The sequence below is a fragment of the Lepidochelys kempii genome, chromosome 4 (genome assembly GCF_965140265.1).
Source record: "Lepidochelys kempii isolate rLepKem1 chromosome 4, rLepKem1.hap2, whole genome shotgun sequence".
In the NCBI taxonomy this organism is placed as follows: Eukaryota; Metazoa; Chordata; order Testudines; family Cheloniidae; genus Lepidochelys; species Lepidochelys kempii.
In genome coordinates this window covers 38,712,574-38,737,139 of record NC_133259.1, presented here as the reverse complement: position 1 = coordinate 38,737,139, position 24,566 = coordinate 38,712,574, and positions in this window count along the sequence as shown.

Genomic DNA, 24,566 nt, shown 5'->3' with positions numbered 1-24,566 from the left:
CCAGTCTATGGGAACTGCTTCATCATGCTGTTGCTGAATCAATCAGCAGATGGTACATTCCTGACGGCTCCGTGCTGCTAGATGTTATCTTGTTCTTTGGTTCTCCCATCCTTGAGGCTGTTGGGTGGATTCCAGTCTGCCCTCCGGGGGTCCTCTGGTTATTTCCACTTGACGCCTTCTTCAGCCGATGGACACTGGATTCTTAGGCTGGCACCTCCCTGATCATACAGTTATTATCCACACCAAGCATCTATCCTCTATCTCTATTTTAATCACAATTGTTAATACAACAAAAGGGCGGGGAGTCTCTGGGCGCTGTTTCTGTTGTTACAGAGTATTGCTTTGAGTCTCTCTCTGTGTGAATTGCTTTGAGAACAGACTCTGTCTTAGAATGTACTAATGCAATTAGCAGCTTGCAAGTTTCACACATAGAGGGAGAGAAACAGTACCAAAAACCAAGAGACTTCTTAATTAGTAATACCCTGGAAATTAAACTATGGGGAATCAAACTCATTTGTGATTTTAATACAGTACTTCTTTAATATGATCCAACATCTCTATTATTCTTCTTCCACACAGAGAGCATTAGTTACAACATAAGGAGTAATCTTACATTTGGTGGAAATCACAAAGCTGTTTGTGGTTTGTTGCTGGATCAGTTCCAAAAGGTGCTATGAATCAGCTGGGAATTTGTCCAGACAAATCATAGAAGAATTTATTAAACAAATAGACCATCAAATATAGTCTGTAGTGTAATCAAGCTTCAAGGTTTATGATCAAGAAATGGCCCCAAATATGTCAAATGATAATCCCTGGCTAAAGGATTCCCTGTATTCTACCTTGCATAGAGAAGTAGCGAGACTATCTTTGTTTACTTTGAGAGTAATTGTTTCAGTTGGCTTCACTATCTCCAAACTGACTGAAAATCCCTACAGAAATTCCCTTGAACTATAGTGATGCCGTCAGAAGGGGAGAGGGGCGGAGGAAATCACTTCTGCAAACCTTTTGTTACTTTAATCTCTTTCAGAACATTTGGAAAAAAAAAGTAGTGAGAGTAAACCTTGAGTCTTCTACTATATATCATAGCTGTTCTCTAAACAAATAGTGAATCCTTTTGCTGCAATATCCCTTTAACTGTGCATGCTTCCTGTCTCTTCTAATTGTAGCCAGTATCCAGTGCAGATAAAAGGTCAAGAGATCCAGTGGCCAGGAACGAGGCTCCAAGAGGCAAAGGCAAGGGTTTAAATTAATGAGGAGGGAGCAAGGAGCCAATCCACTTCCGTCTCCCTCTACCTGGCCAATAGGAAAGCCAAGGAGAGGAGGGGCCTGGGACAGGACGGGTAACCTTGTATCCTGGTGGCTTTTGCTCCCCTATCCCTCTGAATGTTATCTATTCCCCTGCAGTCCATTTCCACCCATTGAAGTGGCACTCTAGGTCTGATTATTCAGACTGTAAGCTCTTCAAGGCAAGGAATATCTTTGTATCTTGTACAGCACTAAGGGTGAGACTGTAACTTCGTGCCAGCTCAGGGAAGTAAGGTGTATTGTCACTCACCTGTGCTGGATACTTGTACCCCAGGTTGAGTACCGGGGCGGGGAGGGAGAGAGCAGCTTCTATAGGGCTGCAATTCCCCAACCCCATGCTGATGAGTTGGAGGGGGATAGCCATCCACATCTCCCTACACCAGAGCTCCAGCCAGCAGTGCAGAGGGGGAGAACTGGCACAGATTACTTTTCCCCTGGAGCAAAGGGTAGTGCACAGTTGCAATGCCCCAGGAGCAAGTAATAAAAAACACTATATAAGAGCTACTTGTCAGTAGATCTCAAACTTCTTTACAAAGGATGTTATCCCCTGTTTTACAAATGAGAAATGGAATCACAGAGAGGCGAAGTGACTTGCCCAAAGTCACCTAGCAGGCTAGTAACTAGCAGAGCTGTGGATAGAATCCAGTTCTTCAATCAAAGTCCACAACACAAGTAAGCAGAGTTTGGGCCCAATCCTGTATTTCTTTCACACCCAATTAACTGAAGGTTATTTTGGAGTTCATAATATATATAAACCAGACCTCTTATTTGTGATACTAATAAGTATTTCTTAAAATGTACAGCATTATCTGAAATAAACTACAATTATTTTCATAATTTTAAGGTTTTCAGTGTTTGGTTCCTACATACACAAATTCCTCTCTTGTACTGTAAACACGCATTGTGTATAGCACAAACTTCTGAAATAAAAACCAGCAGAGCCACTATATATATTCTGTCATATTAATATATATCATCTGTTTTAAAAGACATTTCACATATACAAGGAGACAGATGAGAACAAGAATACTGGAGTCTAGCCATATGTTATATATTTTTAAAAATAGAGATCACACTAGGAAAAAGAGCCATCGAAATGGCTACTATAGGGAAAACAAACTTCTCTATGTGTACTGTGCCTTCTGGGATGCATCAGTCCCTACAATACTACAAGGGCAGTTGTCAGTGATTGCAGCTCTCTGAAAAGCAGTAATGCTAAACCTGAACTGTAAGGGATGGCTGCTCCCTTAGAGATAACATTATCACAAGTATGAAACTCAGCCTGGGCTTGCAAACCAAGCAGCTAACTGCACCTGAAAGACAGTTTGGTTCAAGGAAAGAAATCAATCTCCCTTTTCTGAAAGTGGCCTTGAGATGCAAGCTGCCTGCTACAAATCACTTCCAAAAAGTCAGAGTTTGTTTGAGGTCTTAGTGAACCAGCTGTCTAAAAAGTGGGAAAAAATGATGCCAGAAATGAAAGGCAATTAACACTGAAGGCAAATAACACTCCCAATGATTTGAGAGACTTGTTTAATGTCAAGTTCTATGATAGACCTAGGAAGATATTCCGGCTTGGGTTTGATCTGGAACTGGTCTATGCATCATCTGCATCTTCTCTCCAGGCCAAACTTAATCCCAGTGTTAACAGATGCAATCCCATTGACTGATATATAGTTGAGCTTGATACAGTACCTGCAGAGCCAGCTCTAGGCACCAGTGTTCCAAGCAGGTGCTTGGGGCAGCAGTAAGAAAGGGGCAGCAGTGTTTCCGTGACAGCAATTCGGCAGCAGCTTCTCTGTCCTACTGGCCGCGGCGGCAATTCGGTGGCTGCTTCTCCCTTTTGCTGTCCGCGGCGGCAGTTTTTTTCACTGCTTGGGGCGGCAAAAACTGTAGAGCCGGCCCTGAGTACCTGGAACCAAATGTAGCTGGTTGGTTGAACGGTTCCAGAGATACAAATACTGGAAAATATGACCCTGGTGTTAGTGGACCTAACTCCACTACAGTCAATTAAATTGTACTCATTTCAACTACACTGCAGAGTTGTAAAGTGTTTATTTGTGTTCAACAAATAGAGAGAGGTGACAGTCTCAGGCTTTAAGAATCCTTAAAAATATTGAAAGAGCCATAGAAGAAGAAGAGTTAATCAGCAAGAGCCTAGAAACAGAATAATCTGTAACAAAACCAATAAAACCTCACCCAAAAAACAAAGTTCCCATCTCTCAACTTCCCTAAACACTTCCCCTCTCATCACCACACACTTAAACCTTCTCCCAATGACTGCAGTGTTGGCCTTTGTAAAATGAACTGAAGATCAACAGATTCAGTGCATTTGGATCAAGGACAGGAGACTTAATTCCAGAGCTGAGGAACTCTTAGAGAATGCTCTGCCAGCAGCCCCCAGCCATTTAAATGGAAGGTCTGTGTCTCAAGCACCTTCACTGATGGCAATGTCATTGAAGAGAGAAGCAATCCCTCAAACAGACAGGTTCCAAACCATGTTGTTATGTCTATACTATACTGTCACTATTTTCATAGGCTTTTCTGTGAAACTGCCTGAACGTGACACTTAGAGATCCTCAAATGTATTTCTAGGGCCAAATCCTCAGCTGGTGTAAATCAACATTCCACTGGAGTCAATGGAACTATGACTATTTACATCACCTGGGGATTTGGTCCCAGGTTTTAAATCTTTATTTTTCACCCAGCACTGACAACAAAATGGCTTTCTGGCTGGGATGTGACAACTCACACTTTTAATATTATCCTCCAAGGATGAGAGAGTTGAAAATGTTGTGATTCCATTTTCATTAGTGAAAAATTTCTCAGTCTGGGCTGCTCGTGATGCAATACATTTCAGACATTCTTATTCTCTGAATTAATGCACGTGGGAGCAGCTAGTGTCCTTCTTTTCACATAAAAGAGATCGTTATAAAACAAAAGGCACAGTCAAACTACACTAGAAACGCCCCTGGAAAACTGGAATTCTGCATTCATTGTTAGACTTTGTTTTGAACCAACTGGTGTTTTCAACTTTGCACCACTCTAAAATGTGCATAGAATGATGGCAGTCCAATATACATTCAGGATGCAGAAATGAATTTTGAAAATCCCAGACAAAAGCATTCTTAAACATTTAGAGTTTGAATACAGTATAGACAACACATGCAGTTATAGGGCAATGAAGAACGAGGCCATGCTTTTTGTATCTGTTTTTACTGATGTAGACTGTAGGACTATTGGGATCTTAGCGGCATATTTACAGTCGTGTTCCCTGGGGTGGTCTGTACAAAAGACCATTTAAAATCCGAGGTATTGTTCCAAACTACATCACTGGGTGAGCTGTTCATTGTGGCTCCATCAAAGGAGACCATTAGCACCATTCTGGTAAATGTGAGTGTGTGGCTGACCTAAGACAGAGAGAAGTGGAGGAGAGAGGGCACAGGGAGGCAACTGGGCCTTCAACATGACTGGCGAACTTCTCTTATTTTGAATTTAGCCCTGGTCTACACTACGAGTTTAGGTAAAATTTAGCAGCATTAGATTGATTTAACCCTGAACCTGTCCACACGACGAAGCCATTTTTGTTGACTTAAAGGGCTCTTAAAATCGATTTCTGTACTCCTCCCTGATGAGGGGATTAGCACTGAAATCGACATCGCCGGGTCGAATTTGGCGTAATGCGGACGCAATTTGACAGTATTGGCCTCTGGGAGCTATCCCAGAGTGCTCCATTGTGACCGCTCTGGACAGCACTCTCAACTCGGATGCACTAGCCAGGCACACAGGAAAAGCCCTGGGAACTTGGTGAACTTCATTTCCTGTTTGGCCACCATGGCGAGCTCATCAGCAGAAGTGACCATGCAGAGCTAATCAGCACATGTGACCATGCAGTCCCAGAATCACAAAAGAGATCCAGCATGGACCGAACTGGAGGTACTGGATCTGATCGCTGTATGGGGAGAAGAATCCATGCTGTCAGAACTCCATTCCAAAAGACGAAATACCAATATATTTGAAAAAATCTCTAAGGGCATGATGGACAGAGGCTATAACAGGGATCAGCAGCAGTGCCGCATGAAAATTAAGGAGCTCAGGCAAGCCTACCAAAAAACCAAAGAGGCAAATGGCTACTCCAGGTCAGAGCCCCAGACATGCCACTTCTATGATGAGCTGCATGCAATTCTAGGGAGTGCCCCGACCATGACCCCACTCCTGTCCGTGGACACCTGCAAGGGGGGAGTCTCACGCAACAGGGATGAGGATTTTGGGGATGAAGAAGATAATGATGAGGAGGATAGCACAAAACAGGCAAACAGAGAAACCATTCTCCCCAACTGCCAGGAACTGTTTATCGCCCCGGAGCCAATACCCTCCCAAGGCGGGCTCCTGGACCATGAAGCTGGGGAAGGCACCTCTGGTGAGTGTACCTTTGTAAATATAATACGTGGTTTAAAAGCAAGCGTGTTTAATGATTAATTTGCCCTGAAGACTTGGGATGCATTCACGGCCAGTACAGCTACTGGAAAAGTCTGTTAACGTGTCTGGGGATGGAGTGGAAATCCCCCAGGGATGTTATTAAGGGGACATTCAGAAGTGGCCGTTCCTGCTGGGCTGTTTGCCAGTGGCTGAAAAGAAATCATCCCCACTTTTAGCCACATGGTGTGGGAGGGGGCGTTCAAGCTGAGCTGTTCATGTTTGGCTGGCAGCGATCTTCCCTGATACTAGTCACGCGGTTGGAGGAGGGGTGAAGCGATCATCCCAGAGAATTGGGGGTGGGGGGTTTAGTTGGGTTTGTGCTGCACGTTAACCCAAAAACCGCAGCCCCTCCTTTTAAATGGCCAACTCAACAGGTGCTTGGTATGGGAAAGGAGGGTGCTGCTGTTTGAAATCATTCCTACATGTTATGAAGGCTGAAGAAGCCGAAAGACTGGCTTACCATGGCTGCCTGCAAGCCGAAACCTGTTGCCTGGCCCTGCATGTGTGATCTCTCACACCAAACTGGCAGGCCCTCAATATAAGAGGCAAAATGCGACCTTGTACTGAAAGCACATGTGCTATGTAATGTTAATGGCTTGGTTCACCGTGAAAGAGTCTACCCATTGTTCTCTAAAATGTGTCTTTTTAAATACTACTCTCCCTTTATTCCCTCCCGCAGCTGCAAATGTTTCAACACTGCCACTACCATCTCCGTCACAGAGGCTAGTGCAGATAAGAAGGTGAAAAAAATGCACTCGTGATGAAATGTTCTCTGAGCTCATGCAGTCCTTCTGGACTCAAAGAGCCCAGCCAAATGCGTGGAGGCAGACAATGTCAGAGTCCAGGAAAGCACAAAATGAACGCGAAGACAGGAGAGATGCGCGAGAGGATAGATGGCTGGAGCAACAGGAGAGGTGACGGCAGTGTGGTGAGAGGAGGCAGGATGCAAAGCTGAGGCTACTGGGGAATCAAACTGATATGCTCCAGCATCTGGTGGAGCTGCAGGAAAGGCAGGAGTACAGACCACCGCTGCAGCCCCTGTGTAACCGCCCACCCTCCTCCCCAAATTCCATAGCCTCCTGACCCAGATGCCCGAGAATGCGGGGGAGGAGGGGCCCTCCGGGCACCCAACCAATCCACTCCAGAGGACTGCCCAAGCAACAGAAGGCTGGCATTCAATAAGTTTTGAAGTGCAGTGTGGCCTTGTCCTTCACTCCTCCCCCACTCCACCTGGTGCTTCCCTACTCCCCACCCCTCCCGGGCTACCTTGGCAGTTATCCCCCTATTTGTGTGATGAATTAATAAAGAATGCATGATTTTGAAACAATTACTTTATTGCCTCTGCAAGCAGTGATCGAAGGGAGGAGGGTGGTTCGCTTACAGGGAAGTAGAGTGAACCAAAGGGGTGGGTTTTCATCAAGGAGAAACAAACAGAACTGTCACACCGTAGCCTGGCCAGTCATTAAACTGGTTTTCAAAGCTTCTCTGATGCGCAGCGCAGCGCAGAGCACCCTGCTGTGCTCTTCTAATCGCCCTGGTGTCTGGCTTTGCATAATCAGTGGCCAGGCGATTTGCCTCAACCTCCCACCCTGCCATAAATGTCTCCCCCGCCTTATTCTCACAGATATTGTGGAGCACACAGCAAGCAGTAAGAACAATGGGAATATTGGTTTAGACGAGGTCTGAGTCAGTAAACTGCGCCAGCGCGCTTTTAATGTCCAGATGCACATTCTACCACCATTCTGCACTTGCTCAGCCTACAGTTGAACAGCTCCTGACTACTGTCCAGGGTGCCTGTGTATGGCTTCATGAGCCATGGCATTAAGGGGTAGACTGGGTCCCCAAGGATAACTACAGGCATTTCAACATCCCCAACGGTTATTTTCTGGTCTGGGAAGTAAGTCCCTTCCTGCAGCTGTTCAAACACACCAGAGTTCCTGAAGATGCGAGTGTCATGTACCTTTCCCAGCCATCCCACGTTGATGTCGGTGAGATGTCCCTTGTGATCCACCAGTGCTTGCAGCACCATTGAAAAGTACCCTTTGCGGTTTAAGTATTGGCTGCCAAGGTGATCCAGTGCCAAGATAGGGATATGTATTCCATCTATCGCCCCACCACAGTTAGGGAACCCCATTGCAGCAAAGCCATCCACTATGACCTGCACATTTCCCAGAGTCATTGCCCTTGATAACAGCAGCTCAGTGATTGCGTTGGCTACTTGGATCACAGCAGCCCCCACAGTAGATTTGCCGACTCCAAATTGATTACCGACTGACTGGTAGCTGTCTGGCATTGCAAGCTTCCAGAGAGCTATCGTCACTTGCTTCTGAACTGTGAAGGCTGCTCTCATCTTGGTATTCTTGCACTTCAGGGCAGGGGAAAGGAAGTCACAAAGTTTCATGAAAGTGCCCTTACACATGCGAAAGTTTCGCAGCCACTGGGAATCATCCCAGAACTGCAACAGTATGTGGTCCCACCAGTCTGTGCTTGTTTCCCGGTCCCAGAGTCAGCGTTCCACGGCATGAACCTGCCCCATTAACACCAGCATGTCCAAATTGCCAGGGCCCGTACTTTGAGAGAAGTCTGTGACCATGTCCTCATCACTCTCGTCACCACGCTGCCGTTGCCTCCTCGCATGCTTTTGCAGGTGCTGATTCTGCACATACTGCAGAATAATGCGCGAGGTGTTTACAATGCTCATAACTGCCATGGTGATCTGAGCAGGCTCCATGCTTGCCATGGTATGGTGTCTGCAGGACAGCAGGGTTGCAGCGGAAGAGGTGGCTGACGATGGATGCCACAAGAACAGATATTTCTAGAGAATGACGAGAGGACCTGCAATGTGGATTCATGAAAGCAGGAGAGCAGAGTTGCAGCGGAAGCAGTGGATGACGGCGGTTAGCACCGCGCACATTTCGGGAGGAAGAACACACGTACCCGGGAGTCCATGACAGACAACATGGAGAAATTCACTATTGAGACAATAGCAACAGAGCAGAATTGCAGCGGAAGTGGTGGATGACGACGGTTAGCAGACCTACTGCACTGTCCGCTGAAAGCAGTACGGCGTCTGCATGGAAAAAAGGTGTGAAAAGATTGTCTGCCGTTGCTTTCACGGAGGGAGGGGCAACTGACGACATGTACCCAAAACCACCCGCCACAATGTTTTTGCCCCAACAGGCATTGGGAGCTTAACCCAGAATTCCAATGGGCGACGGAGACTGCAGGAACTGTGGGATAGCTACCCACAGTGCACTGCTCCGTAAGTCGATGCTCGCCACAGTAATGAGGATGCACTCTGACAACTTAATGCGCTTAGTGTGAACATACGTAATCGACTGTATAAAATTGATTTCTAAAAATCGACTTCTATAATATCGACCTAATTTCGTAGTGTAGACATACCCAAAGTGTTGGTCAGAGAAGCCCCAGATGGTTTTCAGAGAAAACTGAGGTTTTAAAAAAAGGAGCTCTTTACAGGAAGGACAGCCATACCCAAACAAGTTAACATACACCAGGAGATGCTATACTGAGTGACTGAGTCTTATCGTAATGAAAATCTATTCCACTTCTCAAGTGGGCATTTCTTTGCCTGAATATTCCTCACAGTTCTTCCATCTGGAAAGCAACACATTCTAGGCCAATTCTGCTCTCAGTTAGGCCCCAATTCAGTAAAAGATAAAAGCATGTGCTTAAAGTTGGCATATCCTTAAGCACCTTGTGGAATCAGGCCCTGAGATCAGGCTAAATCAGGAGGCATGAACCTAATGGAATTAAAGTAAAGCTGGAGAGAGATCAGAATTAGACCCAAGAAAGGCAAGATGGGGACTTCTGGTACAGACAAACAATACATTAAAATCATCTTAACAGCACAGACCTGTGGAGTATAGCAGAGTAGCTTACCCACTCAAGACCATCAACCAGCCAGAAAGTATGAGAGGCTTCCTTTTTAAAAGAAGAGTGAACATTTGTTGAAATTGTACAAGAATTGTAATTCCTTAAACTAATAAAATGAAACAAACTGGTGGCTAGTAAAAATATGGACAGAGGTCATTTGGGACTAACTGAATGTTGCACATTTGTCCAACTAACACTGCATTCTGCATTAAACCAGCAAACATGAAATTTACCATTAAAAAAGGAGAATTTTGTAACACATTGTGTTATGTTGTAAGAAGTTCTATCATGACAGTCACTAGCAGACAAGAAAATGGAAAAAGGAAGTGCAGACATGGGAAGCAAGTTACAATGAGCCACATGGGAAATTATATAATAGGATGGAAGTTAGTAATGGCTGATTTTTTTTTTTTTGCAGAAACTTATGTAAAAAAATAAAAAACCTGGGGAGATGTGAGATACCAAGTCTTGCCAAAATTTGTTTGCCTCTGAACTAAGCAGGGGAGATCTTCAGATGAGAAACTGTTTGTAACAGCGTTGGCTAATAAAAAGTAAAATTTATAGCCTTCTCATTGTAAATGTTGCCCCAGATGTTCAACCACAAAGTACATAGATTAATCACCCAAACTAACGAAGGGTTTTATTGATCTTTCTTCCAATGTCAAAGGTATTCTTTTACCAAAGAAAGCATAATATTCAACCAAAGAGCAAGCCGCATATGGGATCTCAGGTGACACCTTAAATATCTTGCTATAGAATTATTGAAGCAGTTAGTATGAGAATTATAACAAGACCAAAGTCTATTTCATACTCTTCTTTTAAAAGAGCAGAAACGGAGCAGTTTTCAGAAACTGGATTGGACACTGATACTCTTACTAATATGAGCAATATGGAAAGTTCACATAATATAAAATCTTAAAACATGAAAGTCCTAATCTGTGAGTCTCCTTCCACAGAATTCTACTGTACTTGTTTTTGATCAGATTCAATTTCAAGCGGAGTTAGGTTAATGTTATAACATTAGCCTATTTTCTGAGTTTCTAGCTAGTTAAGACAATAATAGAATTACTTATATCTATGACCTCAGTGCTGCACACTGGAAGGCATTCCAGTGCAATCCTTCACATCATCCATCAGTTGCTTTCAAGACATACACAGCTGTATTCTGATACATCTTCTTCATCTCTATGTAACACTTGTGCTCTATAATCAAGTGCATCCCAGTGCTGAAGTTGTTGATGTGAAATCCCATGCGGTTCGCTCAATAAGCTTGATAAAGCATAAGCCCTCATCTCAAAATGCCTCATCAGTTCAAAATTAGATTTTTGCTGTTATTCATACGGTTTAAACTAGAAGGGACCATTACAATAATCCTCATGGTAACATACTATAAAAGGGAAACCAGTAAAGATTAATGGAACCCACAAAGGAAGATTTTTGGATGCTTATAGGAACCGAACCTTCAACCTTTTCATGTTTCCCACAAAATAGTTTTATATGCAGCTCTTCAGTGTTGAGGCTTGTTTCTTGTGTGCTTTTACATCTACCTCAGTTTTAATGCTAACATTTGCACGTCATTTAAAAATTATATCACCCTTGTAGAACTAGAAACAAGGCAAGAATTATGTAAAAAAGAAAAGACTTATTTTAGTCCAGGGGTCACATTTGAGCAAGGAAAACGTGGCGAGTATAAGATAGGCCTGTAGACCAGGAGTCAAAAGCCAAAATCTTTTCACCTCATCCCAGCTCTACTTTTTGTATCTGGCTGCTACGTAAAAAAACCCAGAACATGGTTGGGAGGTAGTTGCCTCATTAATTTCATTTTATATATTGTCCCTGGTAAAGATGCTCTACACTTGATGGCATTTGCTTTGGTGGCCCTTCTCCCTTGGTGGGGCACAGGGCTGGGCATGCACGTGTAAGGCACACCTTTCTGTACATTACAGTAGTTCTGATGTGTGAGTCAACCTCACAGCTAATCTCCTGCCTACCTTCTGTGCATTAAGAGTAATATGTGGAGACGCAGTGCCTAGGCCACCAGAATGGGAGTCAGGAGAGCTAGTTTTAGTCCCAACTCTGCCACTGACCTGCTGAAAAACACTGGGTAAGTCACTTCATTTCTGTGCCTCTGTTTCCTCCACACCCACTGTTTGTGCAGTGCCCAGCACAATGGGGCTGGGGCTTTATACGCTATTGTAATGCAAATAAACATGCTGCATTCCTCATCCAAGGAAGACTTCGAAACCTGAAGATCTCTGCCCCACTGTGCTCTACTCTCAGCTAACATCTGCATCCTCTCTGCTGCCTTCCTTCTCCCTGGCAGCTCATCCCTGCCCCCCAACTTCTTTCCTTTCCTCTTCTCAGTCACAAAGAGTCAGCCTGTTCTACCCTTACACTGAATAGTACTTAACACCATGAAGAGGTCAGAGATCACATCCCTTATGCTTTATTTTGTTTACATGACTATATATGTCCAAACTAGAAAGCTGACTGATTGCAGCATTTAACACAGGCCCGCTAAGAATTCATCACCACGGACTTTTAAGTACTAGCCATGTTGGTGCTGGTAAACATTTAAAGAAAAAATATTGCTACTTATAATGGACAATGTAGGCTCCCAGTATGATTTGTTTTTCTTTTTCCATAAACATTTTTGGTGCTGTAAATAAGTTCCACACAACTGTTTTGAATCTGACAATATAGGGTCACATAATTTAGACTTTATGGACTAAAGTTAAAACATATAGCCAGCCTACCACCTATTGTGTTTTCCTGCAATATTATTCTATGACATTTGTAACAACACAACTGTTAGCAACAGTAAATACAATCCAAATTTCACTTCCTTTCACATTCTATTTTTGTTAATGGAAAATAGCTGAGACTTTAATAGGAATAATCTTATGCAGATGGAGGAGGCCCAGATGCATTTAAGCAAAGCAATTCTTTGCCAGTCAGAAGGAGTCCAGTGGACAGATGGGTTGTTTGCTAGTCATTCAGAACACCCTTGGGACAAGAATCTCTTAGATCTGACCAAGCAAGCCAATAGAAAAAAAGATGCACAGTACACCAGGACCATGGTGCTCCACTGGGGAAAAGAAGAGCTTCCTCAGCCAGAAATCAGTAAGAACAATGTAAATGAGGTTATGCATAAGAGTCAAATAGGCTACACTGGGAATGGAAAGATGTAAGTCCCATAAATCAAAGAGAAAGACCTGGTAAAGGGCAATATTCAACTATCTTACAAGTTAACAAGGCTGGAAGAAAAGAGAAGAGAGAATTTCCTTAGAACTCTTACCCATAGAAAACAGAGATTGAGGCTTGGTCCTACACTAGCAACTTAAGTCAGTATAACTGCATCGCTCAAGGGTGTGACATCTTTATACCGTCCCAACCCCCGGTATAGACAGCTTCTGCCACTGATATAGCTACTGCCACTCGGGGAGGGGGATTACCTGCATGGATGGAAGAACCTCTCCTGTTGGTGTAGGTCGCATTGTCACTGAAATGCCACAGCTGTATCGATGCCACTGCACCTTTTTAAGTGTAGACAAGCCCTTAGAACTAAGCCGGTCAGTTATGACTCCAGATAAAACACAGGTGGAAGCCAGCAGTACCAGAAACCCATAGAAGTCATATGTTGTAACCTCAACAGAACCTACTAACGAAATGAGTACCAGAGAGCAGGATAAATAGTGAGTATACCATCAGAACTGACATTAGTGATAGGCAAAGATCATGTGGAATGTGGAAATTGCTGACATGTATCAAAATATCACACTTGCCCAGTTATCTCTAAAATACCTGCACTTAACATGAGTCTGAAAATGGTTATGGTTAGAGAAGGCTGGTTTTTTAAAACTCAGCATCATGATTACAGTAGCAAAACAGCACATGTTCATCATAGTTCTGAATGCTAAAAAGGCAATGTTTAGTCTAACCACTGTACAATAGCTTTCAAGTCATTTCTTCAAATACTGAAAACCTAACTTTCTCATTCCCCACTGATCCTGCTATTAATAACTAGGTCCATGGGATGGATGAGACTTCAACATGCACCTCTTATATTCATCCCTTGCTGAAGGGAATACCTAGCCTCCTGGGAATAACAGTCAAGCCCAGCGAGGTTAACACACTCCTTTATTGTTCTGAGGTATGTAAGTAATTTTACTTATTCTCCAATGTGAACAAAATCATTTTTCATCCACTCAATTGCCATTTGATACAGAGTTCTGGTGCAATGAGTAAAGTAAATGTAGATCAAGTATTCAGAAAGGAAGTGTAAGCCATTAGGTAACCATTGGGAATAAAAGCAGAAGATTGCATTGAAACAAAGTTAAAATTGGATTGATTCCTTGCTACTCATTCCAACATTTTGGTTCTCATTCATTTGAGGCACTGTTTGTAACAGCAATTATACACGCCAGGAACACACCACCACCAAATAATTCTATGCCAATAACGTATATTTTGTTATGAATTTACATTTCTATTGCTTTATTGTGATATTGTTAATATACTGTGGTGGACAGTAAACACAAGTAGGCCAATACGATGATCCTGGAACAAAATGTATCTTGGACATGGTATGAAAACATCAATATACTTAAGCCAACATTTAGCTCTCAGCCTCTCACTTTTGGTTTTAACCAGCAATGTTGCCAGCTGTCTCAAAATGTATAAACAGTTCATAAACCGTAATAGTTCTTTTAGGCAGCTGTAAGTCCATTTTTCTTTCTCAAAAGCCTTTGTGAAACATAACAGTTTCCAGAGTGAGTAGATAATTCACAAAGGACATACAAGAAATGCAGAAGAAACATGTTTTTCCTCTTATGGATTAAATTTGGGTTTGTAGAACATGCCTGCCACTTATCCCCACAAATCTAGTCCTAAAAGGGGCATATTTGCTAGATATATAAGGCTAGATTCTAAGGTAGTATAAAACAAACTAGTTCCATTGCCTATAATGGACCTATGTCAGTTTTCACCAGCTGAGGATATGGCCTGTAGCCTTTTAGATATTTGATTTTTTCCTTTTTCAGAAATGCAGCATTGGATCCTGACCCATATGTTTTTTAAACATGTCATTTCTTTTATTCAAAAAAAAAAAAAAGTAAAAATCATGATTAATTACAACTGGGCAAAACAGTACCAGTTGTTAAAATCTATTTGTCCATAAAAGCAGTACCATTTATACTTGGAAAGAGGTTCAGACCTTTTATCCTACATGTAATTGATGTTCATTACAAAGGGCTATATTTTACTCCCCCCAACTGCCTTCAGAGGAAGGAAGCATATGGATATAAATGACTCCAAAAACCATAGCCACAATAATTTCTATATACAAATTCTACAGCATAATTTATGCCATGTGGGGAAAATGGAGAGTGGACCAGTAGAGGTAGGGAGAAGCAAAGGAATAGAAGCTCTGTATGGCATGAGCCCATGGCAAACTAATAGCTAAAAGATATCCAGATATTCATTCTGCTCTATGTAGCATTTACTGCCTCCTTACAAGTCATGTGTCCCCATCAAAGGAGACATGAGTGTATGTCACAGAACTACTAAGGCAGCAACAGCACCAGACAGACCCCAGCATCTGGAGGAAGGGGGGAAAGGGGAACTGGAGAGGTGCCTGAGGGCAAGACATCTGGCCTGGGATCCATTATTTTGGGGCCATTTTTCACCTTTGGGTCTTCCTCTTCACAGACTCACGGGGCCAGGCCTCTGCACCTTGCTAGAGGTGGTACTGCCTTACAGACAGGAAGATCTGACAAAACTTGGAGACCACAAAGCTATAAGTGAGTTAATGCTTCCCTGGCATGTATTTTTCTCACATAAAGAGACATACAAATATTAGTGCAGAATCAAGGGGTTGCAATCTCAGATCCTCTGCTGATTCTATAAAGCAGTGAATTCATAATGGTAAATGTATGACATAACAATAAAGTTAATTGCCTCCATATTTATATAATTTCTTTTTCCAAGTTTACTGCTGCTTCAGATTCTGCTATAATCGATACATCCAAGTGTAATATATCAAGCTGCTCATAAGAAGTTTTCACCTTGAGAATTCTAATGCATCAGATTCTATCACTATTACAATGCAGTAGTTTCTAAAACTCACCTATTCAGTAAGCTACAGGGCAATAAAGTAAACTGCAACATATACCACCCTGAATCAGATAAACGGTAGCATACAAATGCACAGCTAACTTTTCAAAACTGACTAGTGAATGAGGGCCTTTTGGAAAGTCGCCTTGAAGGATTTTGATTTTCAGAAGTGGTGGGTATTTGTCCTCTTAAAAAAATATCAAGCCCAATAAGATGTCCCAAGTTGGACACCTAAAATGCAAGCCCCCAAAACACTACCCTTTTTTTGAAAGTTAGGCCTATGTTGATAATCCTGGTCACACAAACAACAGAAAACCTATTAGGTAGATTTATGATGCTTCTCTATCTGGTTATTACACTTTTTAAAGCACTCAGATGCTTTTAGGTATCTGACTACAACTTTATTCATTAAAAAAAGATTAAAAATATCACCTAGAAACTGAACAAATAGTCCCTGCAGTTCAGAGTCAGAAGACTCAAGTCTGAAGGAAAGACCATAATTTCCAGAGTCTCTTTGGCCCTCCCTGTAGGATAATCGGTCTGCCATTCCCTAGGTTCCTGCCTGACATCAATCCTGCAGCTAATACTGAGGCCCTCTTTCTATAAAAAGATAACCAAAAATTTTGTCCCACCCTAGAGTTGTATTTTGGAGCAAAAAGGAACCCTTATCTTATTAAATCCTAAGAACCATGTCAAGTTTAAATATAATTGTCATGGGCTCACCTTAGCCAGTGGAACATCTCACAATGCTCACCTAATCTTTCAGGAATCCAAATAATCAACTCAGCATGGCCCATCTGGGCCTTACAACCCACAAAACAAATAAAACTCTCCCACTGATTCAAACAAAAAAGTGCAGCCAGAGTTAGACCCTGGCCAGGTTAGGATTCTTAGGTTAAGACAGATAAAAGATCTTTCCTCCCTGTCCCAGTTTCATACAGAATTAACCCCTTTAAGAAGCAGTCAGCCATTTTTATCCTACCTACTGGGCCCTGATTGACTTATGCCTGCTCTGCAGCCTTCTAGCCAGTAGAGAGGATCAGTACTCATTGGTTCTATCTACAGCTGATCCTGGTACTTCTAGACACCTCCTGGAAAACTCAACTTAGTGCTCTTTCCCTACAAAGACTTTGAGGCAGAAGGTGACAGTGAGCTCACAGACAATATTTAGAGGATGCAGTAAAGCCATGTCAAACTTGGCAGTTTTCCTTTGCAGGGTTTGTGTGAACACTTTCTTCTGTTTCATATTCTTGAGATTTTTGCATCTCCTGAGCTTCAATTGAAATGCACGGTTGAAATGCACGGGTCAAATTCTCATAGCAAAACCTTAAGCAAAACTGCCAAGTCTCACCTATCTTTCACATCGCTACCAAGTAAAACCACAACTTTTTCATGACTTGGATGCAAAATCAGTGGCTCCGATAAGCTTGAATGGCTTATCAACCATAATGATTCTTTTGACCAACATGATTTCAGCATCAAGTTTATAACAAAATGTGAAACCTACTAAGATTCACTGAGTTTCAGATTCTCTTGTGATTCTTTGCATGACGCTAGTTCTGATAGAAAGTGAACATGAGAGTGGGATTTGCTTGGTGACTCTGGTATAACCTGCTATCCTTTTGTAGCATAATATAAACATGAATTCTGCCACATTAGTCCCTTCTAAATACATTAATTAAGGTGATTAACCAAGGACATAATGTTCTGATTCTAAAGAGCCTGTTCCTGCTTCTACTTGGTATACATCAAAACAGATTTGTGGAATATCAAGCTGTTGGTACTGTGCTTCATTTAATTTGATGGCTTTCTTTGCAGTAATAAATGTACTTAAAATTTATAGATGAAGCCAAAGTTTATAGCCTCCAAAGTTCAGGTTTCAACCTATAATAGGTGTTCAGTTTCAGGTATTAAAACTTTTACTATATTTTTCAGTAGCACACCCTCAATGGCACATTTTTATGGCTACAAATGTACTATTAACTTCAAATTCAATAGCTTTCTCTTTTAAAATCATCATTATTATATAATCAGTGCCAGGGAAGAATTACTAGAAGTCTACTAGCAAAATCATGAAACTGAAATGTGCATGTTTTTACTAAGATACAAAAGGTTAGAGGCAATAAATTATGAAAATGTTTGCATCAAGTAGAGAAGTGTTTGCTGACACCTACCAAAATTATTGCTGGAGGAGATGGCTTAGTCATGTCTGAACAGCGTACATTCTCTGAAACCACAGGTCCAACACCCAACAGTCACCTCAGCATTTCGTCCTTCCAAGGTACACTAATACTATGCTTCTTTCAGCAGAGACTTTGAGGAGGTGCTGTTTGTTATGCAAGAGAAGTTTGCCCGGCCTTGGACTGTCTTAGAAGATCATTTAGAAATTACAATTGATTAAGTAGCTGTGCGCCTGCTCTGTGGAGTAACGAGATGGGAGAGCACAACACAATAGTGCTCCATCCTCTACAAAAGCTACTGATGCAATTCTGGAACCATTTAAAGGTTCCGGTTCTTGTCAAGAAAGTACTAACCGGCTAACGTTTGGCTACTGAAGAGACTGCAATTGCTTCTCCGAACTCCAGTTCGACAGCTCCACTCAGTACAGATGTTGTTGTTGACTGAGTCCAGGTCAGATAATCACGGCGGTGGGGGTTAGGGACAAAGCATTCTCAGCGGAGAGTCCTCAGCTGTGGAACTCACTACCACTAGAAATTATGCAAAGCCTGAGACTTTCAACCTGCCGAATGTAATTTAGTTCTACCTTTATAGGCCCCTTGATGCAGTAAAGTGAAAAACTGTGCCATGGCAGTACGTGGTTCTAGTTTGAGTAAGAAGGGAAGAGTCCAGTTTATTTCCTAGAAGGAAATAATGCCTTTCTAAAGTTATAGAATGGAGCCCAAAGAAGGGGTGAATGAGAAAAATCACAGATGAAAAAATGAAAGTCTCATGGAAAGTCTTCCAATGAGAGTTTTTTCTTCTGATGTTCTGGGGCAAAACTACTCTTCTCACCACTGCTGTGCAGTACCTGGTGCATTAATTAGCTCCCACACACAGGTGGCTGCATTTTGGCAGTTCTGCTTGTATACTGGTACAGGCAAAGATTCTCTAGGCTGACCTTTAGGGGCTGTTCTAACTCCCACCAGTCAAGCATAGGTGGAGCACATAAGTCTCAGCCACATTCTCTGCACTAGGGCCAAGCAGAGGGCTGAGGGTACATGAGCTGTATGTGCCAAGGAAGTTCTCAGCTGGGCAAGTCAAGCTACCTCGAGCAGCACAAAAGAGCTGCAGTTCACCTGAGCATCTGCCCCACAGCTTTTAAGCACTTTGGTATCATGAAGAATGAAAGGTGCTAGAATACATATAAACTATCATCCAATAGCAAAATAATCATTCTGCTCCTTCACTCTTGTTTTTATTTGTTTCCACTTCTAGAACAATGGAAGAGTGCCTATTCTCATGTTCTAGGTGCACTTAACAAATATTTTAGAAATACAGTTCTTATAAAATTACAGATTCAGCAATTTAATGATGAAACAAGAGAGAGAGAAAAATACCCACACATCCCAGTACTTGCTAACATTCACTATTCCCCCCTCCGCAACCCATCTTCCCCAATTCAGGAATATGAGAATAGATAGGTCTTGAAGCATGCCTTACAGTCAACAAATCTGGGGTGTTTCCAACCACAGCCGGAGCAAGTTGGAAAGCAGATTTCCCACGGAAAATGACCTGCCAGGAAATCCTACCTATTAAGCAAAAAGTGCTCCAGCTTGAACATCTGCAGTATCAGACAGGAAGAGAGGCAGTCTGCCAAATTTGCAGGTTGTAAGCTACTTGGGGCTTTATAGGTCAAAACTAACACCTTAAACTTCACACAAAAATTGGCAGCCAGAGCAGATCATGAAACACTGACAGCTGCCTACAGCAAGATAACCCATATCAGCAAGTGGACTACAACATTCTGCATTTGTTTCCCTCAACCAACCACCATCAGTCTTTCCTAGACTGTATCTCAACTAGGTACACTCATTCATGCCCTAATCTCAATCAGTCACTGTTTAAGGAATTTGACAGCACTGGGTTGACCCGATGAAATAGAGATGGCTGATATACTCAACACACTGCATTTGTGTCTCCTCACTAATCCTCTCAATTGACCCATGTGCAAGGTCAAATTTGAGCAGACCATGGGTAAGGAAGGAACAAGTCCTAGTTAACACAAATATACTTGATAATTATCAGTTGCTACTTGAACTATATAATATACTTAAAATGCACATTAAGTTAGATTTAAATCCAATATACTTGAAAGATATCTCTGGTAAAGTGTACATCTTTAAAGAACTCCCTTTGGTCTATGAATATTAGGACTCTGCAAGTTCAAATATTAGGTAGCTGAAGCTGAAGTTCCCCAGAAACTGTCTACAATCTCAAGGCAGCCACAGGGGCAAAGTAGTCAAACATACCAGATGGGATACAGTCAGACTGAAAGAAGCTAGGTAAATAGGAGAGATGAATGAGGAGCAGTGAAGAAGAAAGATTTTTCCCCCTCTCTCTGCATGTTCTCATTTGGGCCATGGTTTGTGAGGCCTCTCTAGAATACCAGAAAACTTCAAATGTTCATAAGGGTTGTGATGAAGGCCCCACAGAGTTCACAGAGGTTGGTGACATTCTTTTCCATCTTGGGCTTGATGGAGTTTCCTGCTCATGCAGAAAGTCAAATCATTCAAGGATATGGAAAACTGCCTTTATGCTTCATACCTGCATCACCATGTATGAGTATATCAACGTATGGCATCAGACTTGCCATTTTCTATTGTCAAAGTGAATTGGGTATTTCAAACACAACCATAAATATTTCATGATGGACAAAAGAAGGAAATGGCTCTAACAGCACAACTCTTCCAAGCTATCATTATTTTACAAACCAGTGAGTCTGCGACTCTTTATTTATGAAACCAGTAGAATGACAAAAGGCCTATCACAGTTTCAGCCAGTACCCTAAAGCAATGTGGCTCTTGGCTCACTCCTAGCAATCTGAAGAGTTCAGTCCTCCTAGTTCCAGCCTATATGTATTTACCTTTCCCTCGTGCCCTCTTTTCTTTCTTCCCCCCCTTTTAAAAACTTTAGTACCCATGTCTTGACATATTGAACTCTGCACTCCAGGCTGCTTTTGATTTGTGAGGAGAGTTACAATAATTAATTACAGAGCATGGTCTTCTGTGACTAAACATTTTGCATTTATAGGTTCTTGATGTAATCCAGAACAGGAGGCTAAACCATATTTAATTTGTCCAACACGTTTTTGGTTAAAGCTCCATCAAATGAGTGACTGGATTCCCTCCGATTCAACTGGAAGAGTCACTTTGAAGAAAGCGTTTATTAGCAACATTTTCCTTGTTACAACAGGAGGCCCCGAAGGCCGGGGGGAATCAGTTGTTGCTTGTAACAGTCAAAACTGGCTAATTCCCTGCTGGATAATGTGTCAATAATAGGTTAGATATTATTTTGAACTGGTTTTACAGGGAGCACACAATTAAAGAAAATGAGTCAATTTCTATAGGTTGTAAAAGTCTATTCTTTGACATGCCCTCAAGTTTGACCCTTACATCTGTAGTACTATAGGAACATTTTTGAGCTACAGCAGAGGTTTACCTACTGATCATCATGTGGAATCTTTACACAGATGTTGCTGGCGGAATAGGAGATACATAACTGAAGGATCAAGGCATTTAACACAATTAAATCATAGCTCATTCCTCCAATCTGGAAAAAGATCAAACACAGACAGATTTCCTTTTTTTCCCTAGTCTAACCTTTTTACCCTGACTTTTGTATCTGTTCTTAAGGCTATTCATTCTATGGATTTACACTCTGCTCAGCACCATAGCACATTAACATGAAGAGTCAGTGGACATGCGGCTTTGACTGAAAAATCGTAAGTTTAGAATATCACTAGGTAGCATTCTTTTAAAATGCCATATTTGATATTTCATTTTTTTTTTTTTTTTTTTTCAGAACGAAGCAAGGAGGACATGGCACAGAACAGCAGCAAAGTTGTCCAATAAGCAACAAAATCCACTTCAGAGAACTTTTATAAAGAACAACATCCTGATATATTTTAAAGAAATCAAAAAGAAGAAGAAACAACAAGGAATACCTTCCATTACATAACTCCGACAGGCCTAAATTCCTCTAAATAACTCCTCTGCCCACACTGTAATCCTCAAGTGGAAGCCAGGGAGTTTTATAGAGGGCTTCCTTACCCAGAACCCTTGGGACGAAGGGAAGTCCAATCCTGAGCTCTCCAAGTGATTGGCAGCCCAGCTAGTCAATCAGCTCTATTCTCCCTCACTCTGGGCTCTACAAGAGCTTCATCCCATCACAGAAAGTTTCTAACAGTTTTGTCTCATACACTGGAACTTGTGCAGTCTATAATCCCATATCTATTTCAGTTCTTACGAATGAATCCTTAATCATGATATCTGAGCATCTCCACAAAAAACAACAAAAATTACATAGCAAAGGTCTCATTCTAAGATTGTTTCAAATTTCAGGAACAAGGTTCTCTGGACTTAGGCCCAGATCCTCAGTTACTTAAGCTCTTAACTTTCACTGAAACAGTTTCAGTGGAAATTAGGAGTCCAAATACTTGTGAGGAGTTGGGCCTTAGTGCCTATGTCACTTGAAAATGAGACTTAGGATAACATTTTCAAAAGTGCCTATGTGATGCCTAAGTCACTTCTGAAAAATGGGACTTAAGCTACTAAATTTCTGAACATTTTACTCAATGAGCTAAATTCAACCCCAGTGTAATCAGGTCTAACTTTATTAGTATATTTGGACTTGCTCCCAATTATATCAGATCTGAATTTGGCCCAATAAATTTAGAAACTTGAACAAATAAAATATAATTTAATTCCTTTAAACTTGGCTGTCATTTTACTCTTTTACCCAGCAATTTTCTCATCTTTATTCCCTTTTCCTCTTTCAAACTCCCCTTTTCATTCCTCTATTTGCTTGTTTTTCTATCCCCTCCATGCCTCTTCACTATCTTTCTTTCAGCCTGATTAAAAACCACACAGTTTCTGGGCATGTCTACACTAGAAAAATAGAAAGGAGTCGTAGGGTGAGCATAATCCACTTTAACGGTGCTAAACTCTGTCTACAGGAAGAACTAAGTGTTGTTTTGTGTTAGCTATCATGTTCAAAATGCCATTTAAAATGCTAGTCTAGACAGGGCCTGTGACTCAGAAGATGGTGGCTGCTGCTTTATTATTGAATAAGGTGTAAAAACTTGCACAGATATAGTATATAATAAGGTGAGGGAAAACTCTCTGCCCATGTCAAAGTACATAGTGTCTACCGAAATATACTTAGATTTTGGTAAGCAGCTAATGTTTCCTGCAGGACTGATTTATTTTTGTAAATATTGTGACAAAGCTCTGTCCTTGCCACTGTGGGTCCCGCGTTTCCTGGCAGATTTCGCTAGCCTCAGAGGCTCACTGTGACCCGCCACGTAATCCTTCTTTGTCTAGAGACAAAGGTCACAGTCTACTGAGCCATTTTCATCATAAGCCAGAAAGGGAGGTGAGGAGAAGTTATCCTTCCTTGCACAGTCTCTGTTGTCTCCCAGTCTCAGTGATTAATCAGGGGGCAAAGGTTTGGGGGGAGCCCGGGCCCACCCTCTACTCCGGGCTCCAGCCCAGGCCCTAATTAGTATCAGCTATGGTAGCTGAGCTTTTAGAAACATGACATGTACAATTCCCTGGGCTACTTCCCCCCAGAGCAGCCCTCATTTCCTCAAGCTCCACTTCACCCTTACCCTTCACCCTTACTTCCTTGTGCCTGATATGGTGTGTACAACTCAGCCTCTCCAACAGTGCAACTTCCTCCCACAGCTCCTGACACGCACACCCACCTGACTAACTGGGAGGCTTTTAACTAGTTTCAGCCAGCCCCTGATTGGCTTCAGGTGTCCCAATCAACCTAGCATTCTCCCTGCCTTCTGGAAAGTTCTTAATTGGCCCCAGGTGTCTTAATTGACCTGGAGCAGCTTCCATTTCACTTAACCTGGTACCAGGGATTTGTTTAGCCTGGAGCTAATATATCTATCTCCCACTACTTTTCTATAGACATCTGGCCTTGCCCCGTCACAATATATTTTATGATTTTCTCACATGAAGTGCCAGCAATTACATTTAAAACAACATTCATGTACAGGGTACATTTAAATTAATTACATAGCTCTGACAAAGTATCTCCACTTTTGCAATTGGTCACCCTGGGCTGAATCCTGATTTTCTCTCCAACATGGCAGTAAGATGTGTGGCAGCTTCTTATCCACTGTATAGCCTGGTTCCAACAGTGGGCTGACCAATCCAGAAATGGTTGGGCCCAGGTACAGAAGAAAATCAGGGCGTTTCTGTGTTCATTCTATATTCAAAAGCCATGGAGTTACTGGGCTATGTAAATTAACTCTGTTCCCGCAAGCACCCCTCTGAAAATCCTGTTGTGCCTGTAGAAAGAGCCAGGGACACTGTAGTGGTTTCCTTCCATTTATGAATCCCAAAGTAACTGTTTATCTTTTGGGGCAAATGAGATCTTATGCTCCATGTCAGGTGTGGGGGTGGGGAAGATGGTTGGCCCAGTGATGCCCTAGGTTCTCTCCAAGTCATCACCAGAGTGTGATTTTTCACATGTGAGACCTTTTTAAGTTTTCCTCACTAAATGGGTCATCCTCCCCACAAGAAAGCAATGAATGTGCCCAG